Source organism: Chiloscyllium plagiosum, unplaced genomic scaffold, assembly GCF_037043375.1.
Source record: "Chiloscyllium plagiosum isolate Xiang-an unplaced genomic scaffold, Cpla_swu_hap1 HiC_scaffold_21, whole genome shotgun sequence".
Taxonomy (NCBI): domain Eukaryota; kingdom Metazoa; phylum Chordata; class Chondrichthyes; order Orectolobiformes; family Hemiscylliidae; genus Chiloscyllium; species Chiloscyllium plagiosum.
In genome coordinates, this window is record NW_028270159.1 from 60,528,839 (window position 1) to 60,549,434 (window position 20,596).

Here is a 20,596-nt window from a genome sequence, read left to right on the forward strand (position 1 = left end):
AATAATCATATTTGTCACTTCCTTTCATTTCAATTGTGAGAGAATCTGTAACCAGAGAGCATAAAACCCCAGCAAAGGCTCACCCATTGAAGATGGAGAGGAGGAGGAATGTCTTCATTCAGAGGGTAGTGACTCTGTGGGAATTCCTGACTGCAGGGGGCTGCCATGGTTGGGTCATTAAGAATAGTTACAGCAGAGATGGTGAGGTTTTAATGAATCAGGGAAACAAGGGTTTTGTGGAGAAGGCAGGAAAGTAGAGTTAAAGATCATCAGGTCAGCCATGATCTGATTGAAGGGCAGAGCACCCTCAATGGGCCAAATGGCCTAATTCCGCTCCTACATCACATGGTCCGAACTCAAACTCAATATGTCCTGCATAACATTATGGGTCTCTGCTCACAAAACTCCTTTATAATGGGATTTTTAGATACTTATTACACAGCATTTGATATTCAGTAGACAATTTTGTTGATGGCTCCTTGATGTGATGTCACAGAAAAACCATCACGTATCTAATCCAGGATTCCATCCATTACAGCCCTGATACTCAATAGTTATCCAGTCGGGATGGAGACCACTGTCACACACAGTTACTGTACTGCCCTTACTACAAGTACATTCAGTGGCCTGACTGTAACCATATTGACATTACCATCACTGTCTGATGCCTATAAAGGAATTCCTGCTTATAGTTGCTGCTCCTTGTTTATTCTCAGCTACATCCAAATAGACTACAAATTTTGATCTTCACTTCCATGTGGCTATCACATTTATGCATCAACCTCATCTTTCTTCACAACTTGTTGATTTTTTGCCTAGTTTGCCTCTTGGGACTAGATTGGGTTGGGATATCTGTCGGCATGGATGGGTTGGACTGAAGGATCTGTTTCAATGCTGTACATCTCATTGACTCTATGACTCTATCCCAACAACCCTTCAATATTCCCTTCCCAGTGACGGTGATTCTGCATCTACATCTCCGGAATGACAGTTCCATCATATCTGTTCACTGTCATTCCATCTGCCCTGTGGCAAATGCAGGGAGTCAATCTTCAGTAGTGGGGAGTTGAACGGATGGGTAGAGGTTACAGAGATAGGAAGGCTTACAGGGGCTCGAGGATGTTTGAGTTAAACAGAGTTACATCTGGTCATGAATGTCAGTGGGACAAAGGGGTTTGAGGATTGGAGGAATTTACAGAGATAGAGGGAGCTGGATTATATTCTGGATATAGGGAGAGGGGGGCAGACTGAGCGGCGCAGACAGGAGTGTGTTTCAGTAGAATAGTATTGTATATACTAACAGAGATATGGAAGGTTGTAGTGACAGAAGACGTTCACAGATATAAGGTGGTTTCTACGTTCTGGAGACTACAGAGATAGGAAGGCAATGGAGAATGCCAGGTTGCTGGGTTGGAGACAGTTACACAGATGGGGAGGGTTGCACAAACTGAAAGAGGTTCCTATGGTCAGGAGGGGTGTGGGGTCGGGAACGAGGGTGAAATTTAAAACAATTCAGATCGAAGAATTGGAGAAAGATAAGGAGATTACAAATCTTTCAAAGCTAAGGAAGGGTTGTAGGAGCTGGAGAAGATTACTTAGGTAGGGACCGATGGTAAGGTTAAAGACAAATACATTGATATGGAGGATGGTATTGGTAGGAGGAGCTTACAGGGATAGACAGGACTGTGGGGGTTTGCAGGGATGAAGGAAATTAGTATCTACTGGAGAGGGTTAGGGATTAGGGCGTTAGGAGTTAGAGAACCTGACAGTGACAGAGAAAATTCCAAACAGAGGAAGGATTATCGGGACTGGAGGATATTACAGAGATAACTAATACATCATGGGCCAGGATTGATGCCTGCGATCCCCTGTGCTGTCTCAAGGAGGCCCAATACAGCAGAGGTGAGAGCAGGACCCTCACAAGCTGGTGGGAATGAAGCCTAGAATGCTCCTTGCCCAGCACTGTATCTATGTCCTGTCTTTCGGGTCTGAATACAGAAGGCCACTAACTCCTCCATGTGCTGTTTACTGCGAGTGGTCTTACTGGCTGCAGGATTTACTGAAGGCTCCAGATCTCCCTCTCCATCTCCATCTCTCTCTGGCTGACCAAGCGTCTTCAATGAGGTGATGGATGAGACAGGAATTCGGAATATCCTGATTACCTGCAGGAGGCCGAGAAATAGACAGAATGGGAAATTAGACTGATGCAGTGAGGATAACTTGTGCAGAGTGGCACAGAGTCCACCAGAGATCACGAAAATCCCAGTGTCCGTCCCTGGCCTGCGCTGCTGCATCTCTCTGGAGTGGACAATTCTGTTGACTCAGGATATCAGACAAGCTGTAAGAGGGAGAAACGCTGACAGAGGCAGCAAATAGACCCACGCAGCGAGGGGTACCACATGGAGAGAGACTGAGTGATATCACCAGAGTAGAGGAAGGTGTCAGGATTACACAATGGTGTCAGAAGACGTGGTTCTGATGCAGTGGGAACTGCTACCAGTACTCAAGGAGGAGTCAACCATTATATTGGAATGGGCTCCACTGGTACTGTGCTAGGGCCAATGTCCTTGTCAATCATATGACCAGGATTGTGCAGATTGCTTTAAACTGACACAGAGGAGGAGGGACACGGCATAGGTGAAAGAAAATTCCCAAGTGCAAAGAGAAAGGTTGAAATATTGGATGTGGCTAAAGACAAACAGAAAGAAACAGAAGGGACTGCGTTTAACTGAAATTGTACATCAGCAAATAGGTTTGTGATGGAAATTATGATTAAAAAAAAGTAAATTGCTGTTTCTTAATTTTAATGCATAAAGTATTTGCAATAAGTTACATGCACATGTGACTGTGATTCCTGTCTAATCACAATCAGGGTGACATTTTCACAGGGTGAACAAAAAGGTGAGTCATTAATATTCGAGGTCAGACAACATTGTGGAAAGCCAGACAGAATGGGAAACAGGATGGGGAACTCCCACAGTTAGAGATTACAATGGGATTACCAGCAAAATATGTGTCCTCAGATTATCAAGCAATAGGAAACCAAATTCTGGGTAATAAGGGTCAGAACATAAAAGTGGAAGGACGGTGTTTAAGCCCCTTTATAGCATTACATTATTAGACACTGCATTAACAGGGAGTTATTGGAATTTGTAACAAAGGCACTGGGATAATTGAGAAGGAATTCAGTCTTCCTATCTCTTCATCTCATTGGTGATGGGTCACAGATGAGGCTGACTGTCTCCCACTCTCAGGTGGAGTCTGTAGGTAGCTGTACAGACCGCTGTGGCCTTCCATAGATTCTGTTACACTTGGGGTAACAGGTTGCCATGGGAAGAGGGTGGGTGGGGCGTTGGTGTAACAGCACGCTCCGTGTGCTGTTTTCTTCTGGATTCCCCATTTTCCCAACAGCAAGATTCGAGGTACTCGACATCGTCTCAATGCTCCTCCCACACTTCGGACGGTCTTGGCCCCGTAATTCCCAGGAGTTACCAGATTTGATAAAGAGATGAAAAAAAAACAATCAATTCTGAAGAAGCCAAAGTTTAGAAATGTGGACGCATTTGTTAAAGAGATCGCTAGGGAGTCTCCTAGCAGGAGGAGTGCAGTAGAAAGAAGAAACGTTGCCAGCGTTTAATGAGAGTATCGGAACACGGGGAATTGAAGGTGTTGGAGGTGGTGAGGCTGTTACAGAGAGAGGCAAAGGCCTGAACAATGTTACAAAGCCAGAATTGCTGCAGCTAGAGCTGTTTGCAGGGGTAGGGATGGACATATATATTTTTCATTGATTCATTCATGGCCTGAGGATATCACCGGTTGGACCGGCATACATTGCCCGACTGCTAATTGCCCAGAGGCAGCCATATTGCTGTGGGTCTGGAGTCACATGTAGGCCAGACCAGGTAAGAATGTCAGATTTCCTTCACTAAAGGATATATATGAACAAGATGAGTTTTTCCAGATAATCAACAATGCTTATATGGTGACCTCATGATTGTCCGGTACAGATACAACCTGACATCCCAACTCCTATTCACAATGCTCTGACCAATGAAGCTAACTATCCCAAATGCCGGCTTCATCAACCTGTCTACCTGTGATGCTACTTTCAAAGAACTGTGTACCTGTATCCCTGGGTCACTGATTGACAACACTATCCAGGGTCCTAACATTAACTGTACAAGTCCAGCCCTGGTCTGCTTTACCAGAATACAACACTGTGCATTTCTCCACCTGCTATTCCTAACCTCACTGACCCAGCAGTACTGTTGATCCCATTGTACTCTTCGATAACTCTCTTCACTGTCCACTTTACCACTAATTTCAGTGTCACTCACACACTTGCTAACCAGGACTCCTGTATTCTCATCCAAATTGTTTATATAAATGATGCACAACAGTGACCCAGCACCAAACGCTATGGCGCACCATTTGTCACAGGCCTGTAGTTTGAACAGCAACCCTCTATGAACACACTCTGTCTCCTACCGTCAATCCTGTTTTGTATCCAGTTGGTGAGTGCTCCCTGGTTATGTGTGATCTAAACTTATTAACCAGTCTGCCATGCATAACATTGTCAAAGGCCTTGCTAAAGTTAATGTGGACATCATGTACTGCTCTGCTTTGATCTGTCATTTATCTACCGCTACACTCAGGTTTGAGGCACGATTTCCCTTACACAAAGCCATGTTGACTATCGTTAGTCTGTCCTTGCCTTTCCAAATGCATGATGATCCTTTCTCTCAGAATCACCTCCAAAAACTTACCCACCTCTACCATCAGTCTCACTGCCTGTAGTGGCTGTCGATGACACAAACATCTCTGCAAGGGACCTGGTAGTTTCCTCGCTAGCTTCTCACTAGGCACTGGGATAAATCTGATCATGTCCCAAGGTTTTATCTAACATTTTGCATTTTTAGACATCCAGCACCTCCTGTTCTCCAATGTAAACTCTGTTCAAGACATCACTATGTATTTTCCCAAGGTCCCGAGCTTCTATCTCTTTCTCCAAAGTAAATCCTAACGCAAAATACTTGTTCAGTATCTCCCCCATCAGCAGTGATTCCACACAGACAGCCTCATTGACCTTTCTGGGGCCCTATTCTCTCCCGAGCTAATTTTTAGCCCTTGTTGAAACTTGTCAAAATGCTTCTGAAATTTCAAATATCCCCCTAGCACTACTAGCCTCCCCCAGATTTAACTATTCTGCCATTTATGGTCACACCAAAATATAGAATGCAACAAATTTAAAAATATTCCCCTTTTATAAAATCATGCCTCTCCCATTGTTTCTAAGCATCCAGTTATCATTTTTTGTCATATCCTTTATAACACAGTCCAGCATGTTCCCGATTTACTGTCAGGCTAACACCGTTTGGTTTCAGACTGACTGCACAAAGGGTTTTGGGAATCCTTGTGAATCATTCTGAAACAGGTAGCTTACAGTGTCAGCAGGTAATTGAGAAGGCAGATCAAATGCTGGCATTTATTACAAAGGGAATGGAGTCTAAAAATAGGGAGGTCTTGCTAAAACGATGCAAGGTACAAGTCAGACCACACCTAGATTATAATGAACAGTACGAGTGCCCTAAGGAAAGATATTCTTGAATTGGAGGCAGGCCAGGGAAGGTTCACTCGGCTGATCCTGGAGATGGCGGGATTTTCCAATGAGAAGAGGTGGAGTAGATTGCCCTTGAACCTAATGGGGTTTCGAAGAATGGGAAAGAAATTGAATGAAAAATCCAGGATTCTGAGGGGCTTTGACAGGGTAGATGCGGTGAAGTTAGAAAGTAGAACAGTACAGCACAGTAATAGGCCCTTCTGCCCACCATGGCTGTGCTGACCATGATGCTATTCTAAATTAATCCTGTCTGCCTGCACATGGGCGATATCCGTCTATTCTCTGCCTGTTCATGTGTCTGTCTAAATGCCACTTCAAAACTATGCTCTCATTGCCACTTCTCCCACCTCCTGAGAAGCTTCCACTCTCTGTCAAGAAAACTGGCCTCCTTCATCTCACATAAAACTTAAACTGAGGTGCCCTAGTATTTGAGATTTCGACATTGGAAGGAGGATTCCAATTATCCACACTATCCATGCCTCTCCTATTGCTATATATCTGTACCAGGTCACCCCTCAGCTCCAATACTCTCACAAGATAATCCAACTGTGTCTAAACTCCTTACAGTAAACACATTCTCATCCAGACAAGATTCTGGTAACCCTCTGTTGCACGCTCCCCAAAGCCTCCACATCCTTCCTGTAGTGTGTCGATGAGACCTACACACAACATACCAAACATGGCCGAATGAAGTTTCATTCAGTCACAACATGACATGCAAACGTCTGTACTCAATACTGTGACCAATGAAAGGAAGCATGCCATACTCCTCCTTTACCACCACATTCTGCTGTGTTGTTATTTTCAGGGAGCTACGGATTTGCATCCAAGGTCGCCTGTTTTATCAATGTTTCCAATTAGTCAATTAGTGCACTTCTCTCTTCCATTTGACTTCATAAATGCACCACTTGACACTTGTCCCAACGAAATTCGATTTGCCATTTCTCTGCCCAGCGTTCCAGCTGATCTGCACACCACTGCAACCTTTAACAGTCTTCCTCACTATCCACAATTCCCCGAATTACCCCTAATTATTACATGCCTTTCCAAATGTTGTCTGCAAAATTACTAATCAAACTGCTGACCTTTTCATCTTATTCACAGAGATAAATTACAAACAGATATCGCAGCACTGATCCTGTGAAACAGCATTGGCCACAGACGTCCAATTAGAAATTCACCACTGCACATGCCTCTATCTACTATCACCAAGAAAATATTGTATCTAATTTACCAATGACCATTGATTCCATGGATTGCGATTTGATCTTCCAGATTTCCCTTGCTATTTGAAAGTTATCCATTCAACATGACTCTATATTTTGATGCCCAGATTAAGTTGGCTGTCTCAGGATGCACTGACTGCATCCTTTCTTCACAACAAAACGGGACCTTGTTTGGTTTTTTTTACTGATCCTGCCTAAGTCCCTACAACCCCTCAATAATCACATCCCAGCCTTGGTCATTCTGCAGCCACATCTCCATAACAACATTTCGATCATATCTGTTCTCTTCAGTTAATGCTGTCATTCCATCTGCCTTGTTGGAAATGCATGGCGCGTGTCACCGACAGAGGGTCTTTGAGGGATGGATAGAGGTCACAGAGTTGGAGAGATGTTTGGGAATGCGACGATGTTGCAGGGTTAAGCATAGCTTCAGTTGCTAGCGAACGTTCACAGGAGAAAACATTTTATTGTTTGAAGGAAGTTAGAGAGATACAGCGTCTTTGATTAGATTCCAGAAATAGGATGTGTGTAGGGTTGTGGATCGTTACATGGACTATGCTGATCAGGGTGTAGAAACATTCGCATGATTCCAGGATGTGGTACATTTAACAACACTTGTGGGATCTGGAGAATATCACAGTGATAGGGAGGATGGTATAGACTGGAGAATATTACAGGGAAAGGGAGGGTGGTATGGACTGGAGAATGTTGCAAGCATATGTAAGATGATATAGACTGGAGAATGTTGCACGGATAGGGAGGAAGTTGTGGACTGAATAAACTTGAAAGGAGAGATGATTTTATGCTCTGTACTGTACTTCATAGAGAGTGAGTGGTGTGCATGCTGCAAGTTACGACAGGGATAGGTAAGCTTGTAGAGACTGGACAAAAGAGTCATAGAGAGGCTTGTGAGAGTCCAGATTCACTTATGAGCATAGGATGTGCTACAGAGCAGAGACCTTTGCAGATATAAATGAGGATACAATTGCCACAAAGCAGTCACACCAATACATAGGTATATTGGAACTGAAGGAATTGAAGAGATTACACAGACTGGGAGTGTTGTATGCAGTGGAGTAGATTAAACTGATAGGGATAGCTTTAGAGACTCAACAACATTAGGAAATAATGGGGGTTGCAATGGTGAGAGCAGGTTTCAGCATGTTGAAGGATATAGACTTGAAGGAGCTTTCACAGATAGCGATGGCTGTCGGGTCTAGTGGGGGCCGCAAAGTATTGGGGATTGTAGTGGCTGGGGGCATTTACACAGAGAGGGAGAGTATTAGTGGTCGGCAGAATTCACAAAAACGGGTCTGCAGGACACAACAGAAATCAGAAGGGTTGTATCAACTTGATCATGTACACAGGCAGGAAAGCTTGTGGGGGTTGGAGCAGCTCAACATGACAGAGAGACGCATGGAGACTGGAGATGTTGCAGAAAGATTACTATGCTTAATACTTTAGAACTCCACATTAGTCTCTCCTGGTTCCTTCTTTATGTTTCTGAACTGCTGTCGATACGCTTCTGGTACTAATCCGTAAGCAGTTAAAATAGGCTGTTTGACATGTGCATAATCTTTTGACCACTCATGAGACAGCGCTGCAAATACCTTACTGGCTCTGCCTAATAGCTTAGACTGAACTAGCTTTACCCATAAGACCTCAGGCCACTCCATCTGTTTATCCAATTTTTCAAATGAAATGACAGAGTTCCTTGAAAGTAGAGTCACAGGTAGATAGGATAGCAAAGAAGGCACTTGGTATGCATTCCTTTATTATTCAGAATATTGAGTACAAGAGTTGGGAGGTCATGTTGCGGCTGTACGGGACATTGGTTAGGCCACTTTTGGAATACCATGTGCAATTCTGGTCTCCTTCCTATCAGAAGGATGTTATGAAACTTAAAAGGGTTCAGAAAAGATTTACAAGGATGTTGCCACGGTTGGAGGATTTGAGCTATAAGGAGAGGCTGAACAGGCTGGGGCTGTTTTCCCTGGAGCATCAGAGGTTGAGGGATGACCTTACAGAGGTTTACAAAATTATGAGGGGAATGGATAGGATAAATAGACAAAGTCTTTTCCATGGGGTTGGGTGTCCAGAACTATAGGGCATAGGTTTAGGATGAGAGGGGAAAGATATAAAAGAGACCTAAGGGGCTCCGTTTTCACGCAGAGGGCGGTACGTGTACGGAATGAGCTGCCAGAGGAAGTGGTGGAGGCTAGTACAATTGTAACAGTTAAAAGGCATCTGGATGGGTACATGAATAGGAAGAAGGGTTTAGAGGGAGATGTGCCAGGTGCTGGTTGATGCAACTGGATCGGCATGGAAGAGTTGGACCGAAGGGTTTGTTTCCATGCTCTACATCTCTATGATTTTCTGACTCTAATTGCCAAAATCACTGCAGGCAGTTAGAGACCGAGATAGAATTGTAAGGTCTTTTGGAGGTTCCACAGTTCGGGAGGATTGCAGGGACTTGATGATGTTGTACATGGAAGTAGAGTTATAAGGACTGAAGCTGGGAACAGAAATAGAGAGAAGCGCAGGGGATTGCAGAGATATGGTGGCCAGTGGTCTCTGGTGGAAGTTCCATGTTGAGGGATGGTTTTTGGAACTGTTGGACTTTGGAAAGATAGGTAGATTTGGAGGGGCTGGAGGGGCTTACAGATGCATGGAGAAATGTAGTGACTGCAGCACACAGAGATGGTGAGGGCTGGAGGAGTTGCAATAATTTGGCTGGACTGCAGAAGCTGGAGGGGTTCTCACAGAAAAGGAGGATTGTAGGAATGTGGGGAGTTTATGGAGATAGAGGGTTAGAGAATTCTCAGTAATTATTGGCTTGGAGCACTGTCCAGACTGGGGGAGGCTTCAGAATGATGGAGGGGTCGAGCAAAAGGAAGTGGTCGCAAAAATTATAGGAACATAAACACGTCACTTCGGTGCTGTGCCACTGAGGGTCATCAGGTCAACAGTCTTCTTCATTAAAATGTACAGATCCTCAGGGGAATGGACAGAGTGGATGCTGAAAGGATGCTTCCTTCCTCTTATGGGAGAGAGGCAGACAAGGAGACTCTGTTTGACAAAGATGAAGAATGGGCACTGATCTTTTTCTTCCAATGGCCCAAACCTCCTCTAGGTTTGTTCTCACACAGCTCAAAGCAATGCAATGCGATAACAAAGAGCAAGGTCGGTTGGGACTGCAGGAGATATGAGACCAAGGCGAGGTTGGACGGGCTGGAGGGGGTGAGAGAGAACGGAGATGTTCAACAGCTGGAAGTGTTTACAGGGAGTGGACACTGTCAGGACTGGAGAACATGATACGCTCACTCATGAGAGGGAGATAACAATATGGCACAAGGTCAAACACAGCAGGAGGATCCCAAGCTCCATACCTGTCATTTACTCAGGGAGATTCTCTCACCCAGTCTGGTTCCAAGCCCCACATACAAACAGCATGAGGGTTGCCAGATCCTGGTGCTCAGGGCCCAGTGCACTCACCCCTGAACCAGTCAGCGAAGTATTTACACAGTTATACATTCTCCAGCAACACTGTGTCCTAGCCGACATAAACTGGTAAATTCACACTCTACCAGGCGAAGACCATCTGCGCTCAGATTCCCTGGTGATACAATCCTCTGAGTGATAGTCTGCAGATAACAACAGAATCCACAAATCCCCATTGCATGGGCCAAGGTCAATGACAAAAGTTTCATTCTTTCAAAAATGACAACTCCTCAATTCCTGCATCTCACAAAACTGCCATTTAAAAATATTAAAATAAAGAACATTCCAAATGGAGACTTTGATGAGGTGAGCTCTGGTCAGTAAAATAGACCTGGAGGTTACCAGATGCATGGCGAGTGCTTTCTACCACCAGGTCAGTATCAGGAACACAGACAGAATGAGCAAATAGATTCACATCGGAATTCACATCTCCCAGCCTGGCAATTTGAAGCAGTGCTCACCCATTCCGGGAAAGATCTCTAGAAACAGGACATCAGAGCCAGAAGACTGGAAGTTGGCTATCGTGTTGCTACTATTTAAGGAAGACAGTAAGGAAAAGCCAAGGAACTATAGACTGGTGAGCCTAACATCGGTGGGCAAGTTGTTGGAGGGAATCGTAAGGGACAGGATGTACATGTACTTGGAAAGGCAAGGACTGATTAGGGATAGTCGACATTGCTTTGTGAGTGGTAAATAATGTCTCACAAACTTGATTGCGATTTTTGAAGAAGTAACATAGAGGATTGATGTGGGCAGAGCGGTGGATGTGATCTATATGGACTTTAGTAAGGCGTTCAATAAGATTCCCCATGGGAGACTGGTTAGCAAGGTTAGATCTCACGGAATACAGGGAGAACTAGCCAATTGGTACAGAACTGGCTCAAAGGTAGAAGACAGAGGATGGTGGTGGAGAGTTGGCTTTCAAACTGGAGGCATGTGACCAGTGGATTGCCACAAGGATCGGTCCTGGGTCCAATACTTTGCATTGTTTACATAAATGATTGATGTGAGCATAAGAGGTATAGTTTGTAAGTGTTCAGTTGACCACAAAATTGGAGGTGTAGTGGTCAGTGAAAGAGTTTACTTCCGATTACAATGGGATCCTGATCAGATGGGCAAATGGGCTGAGAAGTGACAGATGGAGATTAATTCAGATATATGCGCGGTGCTGCATTTTGCAAAAGCAAATCTTTGCTGGACTTACACATTTAGTAGTAAGGTCTGACGAAGTGTTGCTGAACATAGAGATATTGGAGCGCAGATTCATAGCTCCTTGAACGCAGAGTCGGAGGTAGGTAGGATAGTGAAGAAGGCATTTGGTATGCTTTCTTTTATTGGTCAGAATATTGAGCACAAGAGTTGGGAGGACATGTTGTGGCTGCACAGAACATTGGTTAGGTCACTTTTGGAATACTGTGGGCAATTTTAGTCACCTTCCTATGGGAAGGATGTTGTGAAACTTGAAAGGGTTCAGAAAATTTTTACAAGCATGTTGCCAGGATTGGAGGGTTTGAGCTATAGGGAGAGGCTGAACAGGCTGGGGGAGAAAGTGAGGTCTGCAGATGCTGGAGATCAAAGTTGAAACTTTATTGCTGGAACAGCACAGCAGGTCAGGCAGCATCCAGGGAACAGGAGATTCGACGTTTCGGGCACAGGCCCTTCTTCAGGAATGAGCAGAGAGTGTTCAGCAGGAGAAGATAAAAGGTAGGGAGGAGGGACTTGGAGGAGGGGCGTTGGAAATGTGATAGGTGGAAAGAGGTCAAGGTGACGGTGATAGGTCGGAGTAGAATGGAGGCAGAGAGGTCAAGAAGAAGACTGCAGGTCAGGAAGGCGGTGCCGGGCTGGAGGGATTCGGCTGAGACAAGGTGGGGGGAGGGGGGATGAAGAAACTGGTGAAGTCCAAGTTCATCCCCTGTGGTTGGAGAGTTCCCAGTCGGAAGATAAGACGCTCCTCCTCTGACCGTCGCGTTGTTGTGGTTTGGCGGTGGATGAGTCCAATGACCTGCATATCCTCGGTGGAGTGGGAGGGGGAGTTGAAATGCTGTGCTACAGGGTGGTTGGGTTGGTTCGTCCGGGTGGCCCAGAGGTGCTCTCTGAATCGCTCCGCAAGTAGGCGGCCTGTCTCCCCAATATAGAGGAGGCCACACCGGCTGCAGCGGATGCAGTAGATGATGTGGGTGGAGGTGCAGGTGAATCTGTGGCGGATATGGAAGTTTCCTTTGGGGCCTTGGAGAGAAGTGAGGGGGGAGGTGTGGGCGCAAGTGTTGCACCTCCTGCGGTTGCAAGGGAAGGTGCCGGGAGTGGAGGTTGGGTCGGTGGGGGGTGTGGATCTGACAAGGGAGTCGCGGAGGGAGTGGTCTCTACGGAAAGCTGATAGGGGAGGGGAGGGAAATATATCCTTGGTGCTGGGGTCTGTTTGGAGGTGGCGGAAGTGACGGCGGATGATGCGCTGTACATGGAGATTGGTGGGGTGGTAGTTGAGGACCAGTGGGGTTCTGTCCTGGTGGCGGTTGGAGGGGCGGGGCTCAAGGGCGGAGGAGCGGGAAGTGGAGGAGATGCGGTGGAGGGCACCGTCGACCACGTCGGGGGGGAAATTGAGGTCCTTGAAGAAGGAGGCCATCTGTGTTGTACGTCTTTTGAACTGGTCCTCCTGGGAGCAGATGCGGCGGAGACGAAGGAATTGGGAGAATGGGATGGCGTTTTTACAGGGGGCAGGATGGGAGGAGGTGTAGTCCAGGTAGCTGTGGGAGTCGGTTGGTTTGTAGTAGATGGCTGTGGGAGTCGACCTTTCTGTTTCTATCTCAGGCGACCGAATCAACACGGTTCTGTTCACCTCATTATATGAAGGATGTGGAAGCTTTAAAGACAGTGCAGAGGATAATTAGCAAGATGCTGCCTGGACTGGAGGGCATGCCCATCGAAGTTAGGCTGTGGAAGCTCAGGCTTTTCTGATCGGAGTGAAGAAGGAAGAATGGTAACATGATAGAGGTGTGCAAGGTAATGAGAGGCATCGATTGCGTGGAAAACCAGAGACAACTTCCCATGGCAAAATGGCTATCACAAGGAGACATATTTTAAGGTAATTTGCGGAAGATTTAGCTTATATGTCAAAGGTAAGTTATTTTCACAGAGTGTGGTGGGTGCGTGGAATGGACTGCCAGCCGTGGTAGTAGATTCAGACACATTACGGACATCTAAGCAACTCTTGCATAAGCACAGCGATTATAGCAAAATGTAGGGTATGTAGGTTAGTTTAGTCTTCAGAGTAGGATAAAAGGTCAGCACAATATCGAGGGCTGAAGGGCTTGTACTGGGCTGTCCTATTCTATGTTCTAAATAGCGAGGGTTATGATGGCAGGAAGATTTTCAGGAAGCTGGAGAGGATGGGGTCTGAATGAAGAAACACAAAGAGGAAGCGTTGCTAAGGTCGTATGAGGTAACAGACAGTTGTGGGGACTGGTGGTGGTTTCGCAGGGAGGTGCATAGAGCCACAGGAGGTTACAGAAATGTGGAGAGCTGTAGGGCCTACAGGGGTTTCATGGAGTTGGGGAGGTTGGGAAGGATGGATCAGTTTACAGGGATAAGGATGTTGGTAGGATGGGGTGTTTTACACAGACAGGAATGTTTCAGGTGAATGGAGCTGAGTTCAGAGATAAAGTGGGTTGCACAGATTGGAAAAACAAACAGACATATGGAGGGTAATCGTGACTGAAGATGTTTATAGATACAGGAAGGCTTAGCTTCTGCAGGTTATTTAGACATGGAGGGTGTGGAATCATACAGATTTTCCAAGTGATAAAAACAGCAATTTTGGTTGGAGACAGTTTCACAGATTAGGGAGCATTAGTAACCTCCTCCAGTTTGGTCAGAGTGGGAAGGGTTGTAGGAAAGCGTGATGTTTACACATGTAAGAGCTGGAGAAGATTATGGAAATGAGTAGATGGATGGAGACACTGGAGGAGCTTACAGGGTAATGTAATTGCTGGCAATGGGAAGATATCACATAGATAGAGGATCTTGTAGGAAGATTGAAAGAGTCACAGGCATTGGAATGACTTCTGCAGATTGGGAGTGTTACAGAGACTGAGAGGATTGTAGGGTCTCCATAGATTGATCGTGTCTTTAAGAATAGAAGAGTTTATGTAGATACTGAAAGCTTAAACCCAATGCATGCAGTCTTCATTTCAAGACCAGAGCCTTATTATCCCTCATCAGCCAAGGATTCCTAACCCTGCCAGCTTTTCCCTTTATCCCAATGGAGCATACTGGTCCTGGATTCTTGATATCACACTTTGCAAAGCCTCCCATTTGCCAGTTGTTCCTTTTCCTTCAAACATACTCACCCGATCGATTGGAATCATAATATGGAGGTGCCGGTGTTGGACTGGGGGTGGACAAAGTTAAAAATCACCCGACACTCGGTTCCAGTCCAACCGGTTTATTTGAAAGTACTAGCTGTCAGAGCACTGCTTCTTCATCAGGTGGTTGTGGAGCACAATCCTAAGGCACAGAATTTATAGCAACAGGATGGCAGTGTCATGGCATATAAAATCAAACAAATTTAGTTGAAGCCTTTCATCTGTTACAGTGATCACCAGCGCTTCCAAAGCGAGTTGGATTATAGCTGGGCATTGTGCAATTTTAAATTCACAACATTGACGCTGGCCAAATCCTGCAGAATGGCCCCAAAACTGGCCCTGTTCCAGTTTTCCTCTTCAATCTGTGGACCTGCTGATCTTTTTCCATAACTATGTTAAAATGAAGACAGTTGTGGGCACTGGACCCAAAGTGCTCTCCGAATGACACTTCAGTCACTTGCCCGACCTCGTTTTCTGAGGGAAGGCCTCATGTTGCACCTGCCTGAGTAGAGTAGGGCCCTCTGCATATTGATTTAGGAACCTTTCTTAGACACATTTGAAAAATTGCTCTCCTTCCAGGTCTTTTATACTCTGGCTGGTCCAGTCAATACAGGGAAAATTAAAATCTCCAGCCAATACTCCTCTATTATTCCTATAGTTATCTGCAATCTCTCTACACATCTACTCCTCTGGTATCTGTTGGGTCTACAACAGTCTACAATACAGTCCCAACAAAGTGACCCCCCCTTCTTCTTTCTAACTTCTAATCATGTGACCTCATTTGATGACCACTTAAGAGTATCCTCTCTGAACATTGTCTACCCTTATCAAAAGGACAAATTTCCCTCTTCACCCCCTCACATACTTGTCCTTTTATCACTCCTGTAGTTTCTTTATCCTGGAACACTGAGCTGCCAGTCCTGCTCTTCTCTCAGCCATGTTTCTGTTATCGCTATAATATCCCAGTTACCCAAGCTATTCCAAGCTCTGAGCTCGTCTGCCTTACCAGTCAGGCCTTGTGTGTCGAAATAAATGCCCTTTAAACCAGAAGTCTTTTCCCTGCCTTGACTGTGTCCCTGGATATCCTGAATAGGAAACTTGCTTTCGATGGCTGATGTATTTTCCCCTGACAGGTCGGTGATCCCTCTCTTATTCAGAGTCCCTACCCCTTGCCAAACTAGTTTAAACCCTCCCGGGTAACGTGAACAAATCATCCTACAGGGGTGATGGTGCCCCTCTGCTTCAACTCCAACCTGTCACCTGTACCCCAGAAGAGGTCCCAATGATCCAAGAACTGACAAGCCTGCCCACTTTAAGATCTCCTCAATCGCATATCCATCTGGCCTATCTTTCTATTTCTATCCTCACTGGCACACGGTACTGGGGGTAATCGGGAGATCCCCTCCCCTGAGGTCTTGCTTTTTAACTTCTTACCAAACTGCGTAGAGTTCCTCCGGGTGCTCTGGTTTCCTCCCACAATCCAAGCTAAATTGCCCATAGTGTCAGGTGCGTTAGTCAAGGGGAGGGGAATGCGTCTGGGTGAGTTATTCTTTGGTGGCTCGATGTGGACTTGTTGTGCCAAATAATGTAGTGAATCTAATCTAATCGAACTACCTGTGCACATTTCACAAGTCCCCATCCCTTTGTTTAACTATGGCATGTGTACCAATTGCACAATGACCTCTGGCTGTTCACCCTCCCCCTTCAGAATGCTCTGCAACTGCTCAGAGACATTCTTGGCCCTGGTACCCGGGAGGGAGCAGACCATCCTGGGGTCGCTTCTGTAGCCACACAGTCTCCTGCTTGTCCCCCTCACAATGGAGTCACCTATCAGTATCAATAGTATCAGTATCTCCTATCAGTACCATTAGACAGAGACTGTGAGGAACTATCTGCAGTTGGGTCTATATTCGGAAAGTGGGAGTATTTTAAAGTGATACAGTGAGAATCCATGGCCAGCGTGTTCCTGTCGAGTGAATAGTAAAGGCTGCATGTCCAGCAAACACTGATTCAGTGATATTGTGAGTTTCATAAAGAAAGTACAGTGCAATAAAAACAGGTGAAGCTCTTCAAAATTTCATCCAGTGAAAGGGGATTGTCGAAAATGAAAGGCAAACAATAGACAAGAAATATATTTGGCAGAAATGATTGAGGAAAAGCCACAAGGTATTTTATCAGCTTGTTAGAGTAAGAGGATTACTAGGGAAAGAGTGGGGCCTACTAGAAACCAAAGGGACAATCGGTACATGGAACCAGAGGAAGTAGGTGAGGTCTTCAATGAATACTTCCCATCTGTATTCACACAGGAGAAAGACATTGTAGCCGGGGATTTAAGTGGAATGGTTTGGTCCCAGAACATGTTAAGATCAATAAGGAGGAGGTATTAAATGTTTTCACAGGCATTAAAGGTGGGGAAATCCCCAGTGCCCAATGAAATATATCTCAGGCTGCTGTGGAAGGTAAGGGAGCAGATTGCTGGGGCCCTGGCAGAGAAATGTAATACTTTGCTGGCCACAGGTGAAATTCAAGAAGGGCAGCAGGGATAGGCCAGGTATTTAGAGTGTATAGCCCAACATCAGTGTGAGGGAAATTATTGGAAACAATTGTGAGGGTCAATTTGAATCAATAATTGGCAAGGTAGGGATTGATTAGGGATACTTAATACGGATTTGGTAGGAGAAGATCCTGTCTGATGAATTCAGCTAATTTTTCTTTGAAATTACAATTAAAAATATTGATGAGGGCAGTGCAGATGATGTGGGTTCCATGGAGTTCATTAAGGTCTTTGACAAGGTCCCACATGGAGGGCTCATCCAAATGGGAAGAGCCCATGGGATCCAAAGCAAGTTGGCAAATTGGATCCAAAATTGGTGGAGGATTTGTCTTGTGACTGAAATCCTTTGCCTAGCGGGTGTACCACAGGGATCTGTGCAGCAACCGTTGCTGTTTATTATGTACATTAATGAGTTGGATGTGAAAGCAGAAGGTATCATTAGTAAGTTTGCAGATGACATGAAAGGTGAGGGTGTTGTCCACAGTGAGGGGGACGGTCTCAGCATACAGTCTGAAGTTTGAGGCTGGATCAGAATTTCAAGAGAGTCATTTCAATTGACAAGAGCTGAAAATGTGTTGCTGGAAAAGCGCAGCAGGTCAGGCAGCATCCAGGGAACAGGAGAATCGACGTTTCAGGCATAAGCCCTTTTCAGGAATGAGGAAAGTTTGTCCAGCAGGCTAAGATAAAAGGTAGGGAGGAGGGACTTGGGGGAGGGGCATCGGAAATGTGATAGGTGGAAAGAGGTCAAGGTGAGGGTGATAGGTCAGACTGGGGTGGGGGCGGAGAGGTCAGGAAGAAGATTGCAGGTTAGGAAGGCGGTGCTGAATTTGATGGATTTGACTGAGACAAGGTGGGGGGAGGGGAAATGAGGAAACTGGTGAAATCTGAGTTCATCCCTTGTGGTTGGAGGGTTCCTAGGCGGAAGATGAGGCGCTCTTCCTCCAACCGTCGTTTTGTTGTGGTCTGGCGATGGAGGAGTCCAAAGACCTGTATATCCTTGGTGGAGTGGGAGGGGGAGTTGAAATGTTGAGCCACAGGGTGGTTGGGTTGGTTGGTCCGGGTGTCCCAGAGGTGCTCTCTGAAACGCTCCGCAAGTAGCCGGCCTGTCTCCCCAATATAGGAGGCGGCCACATCGGGTGCAGAGGGTGCAATAGATGATGTGTGTGGAGGTGCAGGTGAATCTGTGGCGGATATGGAAGTTTCCTTTGGGGCCTTGGGGAGAGGTGAGGGGGGAGGTGTGGGCGCAAGTCTTGCACCTCCTGCGGTTGCAGGGGAAGGTGCCGGGAGTGGAGGTTGGGTTGGTGGGGGGTGTGAATCTGACGAGGGAGTCACGGAGGGAGTGGTCTTTATGGAATGCTGATAGGGGAGGGGACGGAAATATATCCATTGGTGGTGGGGTCCGTTTGGAGGTGGCGGAAATGATGGCGGATGATGCGCTGTACATGGAGATTGGTGGGGTGGTAGGTGAGGACCAGTGGGGTTCTGTCCTGGTGGTGGTTGGAGGGGCGGGGCTCAAGGACGGAGGAGCGGGAAGTGGAAGAGATGCGGTGGAGGGCATCGTCGACCACGTCGGGGGGGAAATTGCGGTCCTTGAAGAAGGAGGTCATCTGGGTTGTGCGTTTTTGGAACTGGTCCTCCTGGGAGCAGATGCGGCGGAGTCGAAGGAATTGGGAGAATGGGATGGCGTTTTTACAGGGGGCAGGATGGGAGGAGGTGTAGTCCAGGTAGCTGTGGGAGTCGGTCGGTTTGTAGTAGATGTCCGTGTTGATTCGGTCGCCTGAGATAGAAATAGTAAGGTCGAGGGAGGGGAGGGAGGAATCTGAGACTGTCCAAGTGAATTTGAGGTTGGGGTGGAAGGTGTTGGTGAAGTGGATGAACTGTTCAACCTCCTCGTGGGAGCACGAGGCGGCGCCAATACAGTCACCGATGTAGCGGAGGAAAAGGTGGGGGGTGGGGCCAGTGTAGTTGCGGAAGATGGACTGTTCTACATATCCTACGAAGAGGCAGGCATAGCTGGGGCCCATGCGGGTGCCCATGGCTACTCCTTTCGTTTGGAGGAAGTGGGAGGATTGGAAAGAGAAGTTGTTCAGGGTGAGGACCAGTTCAGTCAGTCGAAGGAGGGTGTCAGTGGAAGGGTACTGGTCGGTACGGCGGGAAAGAAAGAAGCGGAGGGCTTTGAGTCCTTCGTGATGGGGGATGGAGATGTACAGGGACTGGATGTCCATGGTGAAAATAAGGCGTTGGGGACAGGGGAAGCGAAAATCATGGAGCAGGTGGAGGGCATGGGTGGTGTCCCGAACGTAGGTGGGGAGTTCTTGGACTAAGGGGGACAGGACGGAGTCAAGGTATGCGGAGATGAGTTCGGTGGGGCAGGAGCAGGCGGAGACAATGGGTCGGCCGGGGCTGTCAGGTTTGAGGATTTTGGGCAGGAGTTAGAAGCGGGCGGTGCGGGGTTGTGGGACTATGAGGTTGGAGGCGGTGGATGGGAGATCCCCCGAGGTGATGAGGTTATGGACGGTCTGGGAGATGATGGTTTGGTGGTGGGGGGTGGGGTCATGGTCAAGGGGGCAGTAGGAGGAGGTATCTGCGAGCTGGCGTTTGGCCTCAGCGGTGTAGAGGTCAGTGCGCCAAACTACTACCGTGCCTCCCTTGCCCGCTGGTTTGATAGTGAGGTTGGGGTTGCAACGGAGGGAGTGGAGGGCTGCGCGTTCCGAGGGTGAGAGGTTGGAGTGGGTGAGAGGGGTGGGGGAGTTCAGGTGGCGGTTAATATCGCGGCGGCAGTTGGCTATGAAGAGGCCGAGGGCAGGTAGGAGGCTAGCACGGGGTGTCCAGGTGGATGGGGTGTGTTGGAGGCGGGAGAAGAGGTCGTCAGAGGGTGGGCGAGAGTCTTGGTTAAAGAAGTAGGCGCGGAGGCGAAGGCGGCGGAAAAATTGTTCGATGTCACGCCGCGTGTTGAACTCATTAATCCGAGAGCGTAGGGGAATGAAGGTGACGCCTCTGCTGAGGACTGATCTTTCATCCTCAGAGAGGGGTAGGTCTGGAGGGATGGTGAAAACACGGCAGGGCTGGGAGCTAGGACCTGGTGTGGGGAGGGAGCTGGGTGTGGGGGCGGGGTTATGTCTGGGGGCGGGGACGGGGATCGGCGTGGGGGCGGGGCTGGGCGTGGTGATGGCGATAGGCGAAGGGGCGGGGTTAGACATGGTGACGGAAATAGGCGTGGGGGCGGGGTTAGGCATGCAGACGGAGATCGGCCAAGGGGCGGGGTTAGGCGTGGTGACGGAGAACGTCGTGAGGGCGGGGTTAGGCGTGGTGACGGAACTCGCCGGGGGGCGGGGTT

At 47.2% G+C, this 20,596-nt stretch overlaps 1 long non-coding RNA gene across 2 annotated transcripts in view; it reads right to left on the bottom strand.

Annotated features, from left to right (window-relative positions):
- Window positions 1-2,054: 2,054 nt before the first annotated feature.
- LOC148146264 (uncharacterized) overlaps window positions 2,055-20,596 on the bottom strand; it is a 40,669-nt gene continuing 22,127 nt past the window's right edge. For both annotated transcript variants that reach the window (XR_015760800.1, XR_015760799.1), the window contains exon 4: window positions 2,055-2,162. This is a non-coding gene — a long non-coding RNA (uncharacterized LOC148146264). The remainder of the gene's footprint in view (window positions 2,163-20,596) is intronic.